At 53.0% G+C, this 6,379-nt stretch overlaps 1 protein-coding gene across 1 annotated transcript in view; it reads left to right on the top strand.

Moving 5' to 3' along the window:
- Positions 1-6,379, top strand: part of Igdcc3 (immunoglobulin superfamily, DCC subclass, member 3) — a 46,429-nt gene that overhangs the window by 31,756 nt on the left and 8,294 nt on the right. The gene's annotated exons all lie outside the window — the stretch shown is intronic.

Here is a 6,379-nt window from a genome sequence, read left to right on the forward strand (position 1 = left end):
CTTTTTTCTTTTTGCTTATGTGGTGCTGAGGAATCGAACCCAGGGCCTCATGCATGCAAGGCAAGCGCTCTACCACTGAGCCACCTTCCCAGCCCTGGCACAATTTTTTTTAACATTTTACAACTTAATGTGAATGGATATGAGTGTTTAATAGATAATATATCAGGGTGGGGGCATGTGGTTCACATATGTAATCCTAGTTTCTCACCAAGCTGAGATCTGAGGATCATGGTTTGCTCCAGCAGGAAAGTCTATGAGACTCTTTGATAAACTATCAAAAAGCCAGAAGTGAGGCTGTAGCTCAAATGATTAGAGTGCTAGCCTTGAACACAAAATTTTAGGGGCAGTCTAGGACTGTGGCTCAGTGGTAGAGTGCTTGCCTAGCATGCATGAAACTCTTGGTTCGATTCCTTAGTGCCACATACACAGAAAAAGCCAGAAATGGCGCTGTGGCTCAAGTGGTAAAGTGCTTAGCCTTGAGCAAAAAAGAAGCTCAGGGATAGTGCCCAGGCCCTGAGTTCAAGTCCCAAAACTGGCAAAAAAAAATTATTGTTAAAAATAATAATTCTTTCTGAGCTACCTAAAGAAGGGGCTTGGTTTCCAGAAGGATGTTGGCCCAGGAGAAGTGGTACATACCACTGAAAGGACCTTTGGAAGAGTCTGGCTCCCAGCCCCCCTCCTGAGTGACTGGGGTGGGGGGGGGAGGGGGGGCTTCGGCCCCTCAGATCCCCAGTGCCATTAGCTTTTGCAAAGTCTAGGTTTTGAACTTTCCCTCCCAATGCGCCCAGCCCTCACCCCCCAGCTCTTTTTATCATCACACACCGGATAGAAGTCTGGCTGTAGTCAAAAGGTGGGAGGCCTCTGCTTCCTTCCCAGAGCTGTGCCCTGACCTTTGGCTGCCCCTTCCTGATTCCCCACCCCCACCCCCCCAGCCTGTCTAATCAGATCCAGGCCTGACCTCCACAGAGGTCCTGGGCCAGGAGAGAAGGTCTCTGTCCTCCACTAAGCAGCCCTCCATCCGCCTGCCTCTCAGGAGATCCCTCCCCTCTGGGTGATTTATAGGGGTGTTTAGGAGTGTTTCCTGCCACTTCCTGCTCCTGGCCAATCCAAAGATTGCTGGGCTACGCTCTACCCCTTCCCCTGCCCCCCACCTTGGTTTGGTGGTAGAGCCCAGAGAGGCCCAGAGATTTCCTTCCTACTGATTGCCTGAAATATGAAATAGCACTAGTGTGGGCTACAGACATGGGGCTACCCCACAGGAATGGATCTATACTTAAATCCTTACCTACTCAGGTCTCTCAGATGACTTGTTGAGGCCCCGCCCTCAGCCCATCTTCTCAGGTAGCCCAGGAATCCTTTCTATAGAAAGACACCAGAAGAGACCATCCCTAGCCCCCAGCTCTGCTAACTCAAACCAGAGCAAGAACAGAATGATTCTTACTATTGATTTTTTTTTTTTTTTTTTGGTGCCAGTCCTGGGGCTTTAACTCAGGGCTGCTGTCCCTGAGCTTTTCTGCTCAAGGTTGGCTGCCCCGCTACTACTTGAGCCATAGCTCCACTTCTGGCTTTATTGGTGCTTATTTGGAGATAAAAGAGTCTCAAGAACTTGCCCTGCCCAGGCTGGCTTCCTTCTATGATCCTTAGATCGCAGCTTCCTGAGTGGCTAGGATTACAGGTGTGAGCCACCACGCCTGCCTTCCGCAGTGTAGTTGTGAGTTACCTTCTGTAACTGCTCAGTAGAGGCCGGACTTCTCCATACCAGCCCCCCTGAGTAGCAGCCGCCGCTTTGCACTCTCCTCCTCTCCTCCGTGGGAGCCCAGGATGGGAGCTGGAGACACAAAAGGCCTGACTTCTTAATGAGGCGGCATCTGTACTCAGCAGAGCTATTAGTCCCTGCCCCAAGTCCCTGGGGGCTTCCAACTCCTCTCCAGCTGGAGTGAGGAGGAGGGGGCAAACAGCTCCCTAATACCCACAGGGGCCAGTCCCCCACACCCACCCCCCAGGGTACAGATTGGAAATCTTGAGCCTGGGTGTCTTCTCCATTCTTTTCGCCTGTGTGTTGTCAAGGGTCCAAGGGAGCCCTTTTCCCAAGCCCCCGGACTGACCTGCTGGCATTGTGTGTACTTGCACACGCCAGTCCTGGGGCTTGAACTCAGGGCCTGGGCACTGTCCCTGAGTTTTTGTGCTTCAGGTAAAGCCCCAGCGTTACTTCCAGCTTGTTTTCCTGAAGTTTCATTGGAGTTAAGAGTCTCAGGAACTTTTCTTGCCTGCGTTGGCTTTAAACCACGATCCTAAGATCTGTGTCCTGAGTAGCTAAGATTACAGACACACTACACCAGTGCCTGGCCCTGCTGGCCTTTGGCCAGCCGTGGCCTTTGACTTGGGGCTGGGCAGGCTTGACCTCCCAGTGTACTCTGGGAATTCTCTCACCAAGCCAGTTGGGGGTACCAGCTGGGTGTCCCCTTTGAGAGGGACCAAGGGCACTGTTTCTAATAGCTTGGCTTGCATTGAGACATTTGTGATTGATCACCTATCTAGTCCAGGAACTACACACCGGCTATAGGGAGATGTCAGACTCAAACCCCCTGACGGGCACAATCAGGGTACGGGAGACACTGCTGAACACACAGAGCCCCCCGCCCATGTGTGCAGAGAGCCACACACCCCTCAGCCACCCTCCCCAGAGGCTCCCTCAAAGAAGAGGAAGCAGAGCCCGAGATTTTTTTTTTATGCATGTTTATATTTAATGAACCCCATGCAAATGAGACAGAGAACAGTCACAAAGGAGCCAGCCCCCAGAGACTCTGTGTAGGGCACAAAGACTCTTGCCTTTCTGGAAGTCTTGGAGTCTAGAACAGGCCTGTGGATCACAGGGTATGGGGACCCCAAGGAGGGCTGGCCTGGTCACACATCAGAGAGCCAGGATCGAGGGGAACTGGTGTCCCTCTGCTGGGGTGGGAGAAGGGCTTCTGGAAGGGGGGGAGGGAGGGAGGGAGGGAGAGAGAAGACCCAGTTTGATGGAGCGCCGAGGGGAGGGGCTGCCGTCTGGACAGATGGTGTCCCGCCTTCCTGCACTTGATGCAAAGTGGATTTTAATGAAATCTCAGCCCTGGTGCTGAGCTGGTTGCCTGTGTGGGAGGGGAGGGGCTCCCTAGAGTGGGAAAGCGGGGGAGGGGGACCACTTAACCAGCCTCAAACTGGAGGGCAAAGGGATCCATCAGAGCCCCTCTCGCAAGGGCTTTACAGATGAGAGTTGAAGTGTGAGTTCAGATTCTCGTCTCCCCTTCCCCCACCCCCAAAGGTGGGGAGGGAGAGCGTGAATATTTATAACACATTGAAATGTAGATGGGTAGGTTTGACAGCCTTCTGAGGGGGCCTGTCACCTTGGATAGACGCACCCTGATTTCTAGGGGGGGGGACATAAAGAAACTGCAAAGGAGTCAGGCGCTGGTGATGGCGCACTCCTACAATCCTAGCTACTCAGGGAGATCCAATCTGAGGAACCTGGTTCAAATCCAGCCTCGGCAGGAAAATGCCTGAGATTCTTTTTTTTTTTTTTTGAATAATAAAATAGAAACCTTTATTACATTTTGCATATCTTTTAAAATATGAAAAACAAAGGGGGCAAAAAGTTTTAAAACTATTTTTTACAGATGTTTCTTATCTCTGATGAGCTACCAAGAAAGCTGGGCGTAGAGCTGTGGCTTAAGTGATTGGGTGCCAACCTTGAAAAGAAAAAGCTAAGGGACACCGGGCGCTGGTGGCTCACGCCTGTAATCCTAGCTACTCAGAAGGCTGAAATCTGAAGATCCAGGTTCAAATCCGGCCTGGGCAGGAAGGCCCCTGAGACTCTTCTCTCCAATGAACAACCACAGCAACAACAAAAAGCCAGAAGTGGAGCTGTGGCTCAAGTGGTAGAGCCCTAGTCTTGAGCATAAAAAAGCTCAGGAACAGGACCCAGGCCCTGACTCAAGCCCCATGGGGGGAGAAAAAAATGGCCGCCAGACCTTAGTAATGAGGGATTGATGCTGCTGCTGCACCCCGTGGAGCAACACTGGATTAAATTAGTCCCCTTTCTGTTCCTCAGTTTCCAGTTCTGTCAAATATGGAGCATACGAGTCCGGTCTTGCCTATGAAGGCAAGACATGGGAGTCATGCTTTCTCTAGTAAGCCTCACAGATACTTCTTAAGGATGCTCATAGCTGCCCAAATTGTCCAGCATCTGTACAGATCTTTTTCAATGTCTTAGCCCAACCTGGGCTGCCTCGTATTGGGTGTTTGTACAGGTAGGAAGTTTGGGGGTCAGCTGGCTTGGCCTCCAAGCTTTTGCCCTACCTCTGCCGGCTCTGAGAGGACTCTGCCCCTCCGAGGGTGACCATGACCCTTCCCGATCCCTTCCCTTCCGCACCGTGCAGGGAGCTTCACCTTGTATTCTCGTTTCTTCCTCCAGCCATGTCTGACTTCCATGTGCACCCCCAGGCCACTGTGGGTGAGGAGGGGGGCGTGGCCCGCTTTCAGTGCCAAATCCATGGGCTTCCCAAGCCCCTGATCACGTGGGAGAAGAACAGAGTCCCCATTGACACGGACAATGAGAGGTAAGCCAGGTGGAGGGCTGACCGAGGTCAGCTGAGACTCTGCCTTCAGCTCAGGCTGTTTGTGCTGTTCCAAGGAGAGCTCAGCATCCACAGGGTCTCAAGGCCCAGATTCCAAGTTCATGGTCACGTCTGTGAAGCCACAGTGGCCAGAGCTGTGATGGAGCGTGCGTCTCTAGGAAGTCTCCACATGTGTCTGGTGTCGTGGAAAACTTGTCTTGGACTGGATCTGGGGTATTTCCTGTGACTCCAGGTTCTAATGGCTTTGTCTATCTCCCTAACAGGTACACATTGCTACCCAAAGGGGTTCTGCAGATCACAGGACTGCGGGCAGAGGACAGTGGGGTCTTCCACTGCGTGGCCTCAAATATAGCCAGTGTCCGGGTCAGCCACGGGGCCAGGCTCACCGTGTCAGGTGAGATCTTTTGGCCAGTCACACCTGTGGGTGTCTTCATGTCTCTCTGACAAAATCCCTCTTGTTGGCTTTGGCAGCTTCTGGGGTCACAGAGGAGGCGCCAGGCTGGTCTCTACTTAGTTAGATCCATCTGGGAAGTCCAGCTTCTATCTATCTGAGCGTTGGAGAAGAGGGATGGTTATGAGGAAAGGTCCTTCCAGCTTTTCTATTCACAGAATCTGGTTTCTGGGTGTGTGTGGGGTGGGGGGAGGATAAAATAAAGAAGAAAGATCCCAGAGGCTTGGCACCCTGTGGTTCATGCCTGTAATCCTAACTACTCGGGAGGCTGAGATCTGAGGATTGCAGTTGGAGGCCAGCCCAGCCAGGAAAAGTCCTGTGAGACTCTTGTCTTCAGTGAACCACCAAAAAGCCAGAAGTGGAGCTAGGTCAGGCTCAAGTGGTAGAACACTAAGTCTTGGGCAAAAAAAAAATAGAAGCTCAGGGACAGTGCCCAGGTCCTGAGTTCAAGCCCCAGGGCAGGCACATGAAAGTAGAAAGAGAGAAAGAAGAAGAAGAAGAAAACAGCAAGCTCCCATCGTAACTGAAAGGAAGGAGTAATGTGGCATGTGCCTTCCAGGCTCAGGCTCTGGGGCCTACAAGGAGCCGATGATCCTCGTTGGACCTGAGAACCTCACCCTGACCGTGCACCAGACTGCAGTGCTGGAGTGTGTCGCCACGGGAAACCCAAGACCCATTGTGTCCTGGAGCCGCCTGGGTGAGTCTTACCCACAGCTCCGGCCCCTCTGCCCCTGACCCCCCCCTCCCCCCAGGGGTGGTCTCATCCTGGGACTCTGGTGGGGGGGGGAGGGGAGAGGACTTTGAATCCTGTTTGTTCTCTGTGGGGGGTTGATCCCTCCTTTTTCTGGCCAAAAACTGGGGTGTGCTGGGGGGGAGACAAGATGGAGAGGGGTCCATCTGCTTTCTACTCTCCCTTGAGTAGTGGCCTTAGTTAGCTCCCTGGGTTATTTCTGCCAGTCTTCCCTGAATCTCGTCCCCCGCCCCAACATCCCTTCTGGTCTACAGTGCTCAGCACCCCTGTAGGTCCTGGCCAACACCTCCAACTAAGTCATCCCAAGTTCCTCAGACTCCCCCTGATCCTTCATGAAGCCTAGCCCCGCCTCTAAGGTCCCCCTAACCCCCTGAATCTCCACACAGCCAAAGGGTGCATGGTAGTCCAAGGGTAAAGGTCCCTGGGGGGGAGCAGGGGTGGGGGGGGCATTCACACATTGTAGCAGCTGAGTGGGGGGGGGCGAGGAGGGGCAGCAGGGGATAATGGAGTAGATTTCACCACTTCAGGGCCTGAATGGAGAGCTGTCTCCCTGTGTTCTGACTG

This window comes from Dipodomys ordii, unplaced genomic scaffold, assembly GCF_000151885.1.
Source record: "Dipodomys ordii isolate 6190 unplaced genomic scaffold, Dord_2.0 Scaffold11, whole genome shotgun sequence".
In the NCBI taxonomy this organism is placed as follows: domain Eukaryota; kingdom Metazoa; phylum Chordata; class Mammalia; order Rodentia; family Heteromyidae; genus Dipodomys; species Dipodomys ordii.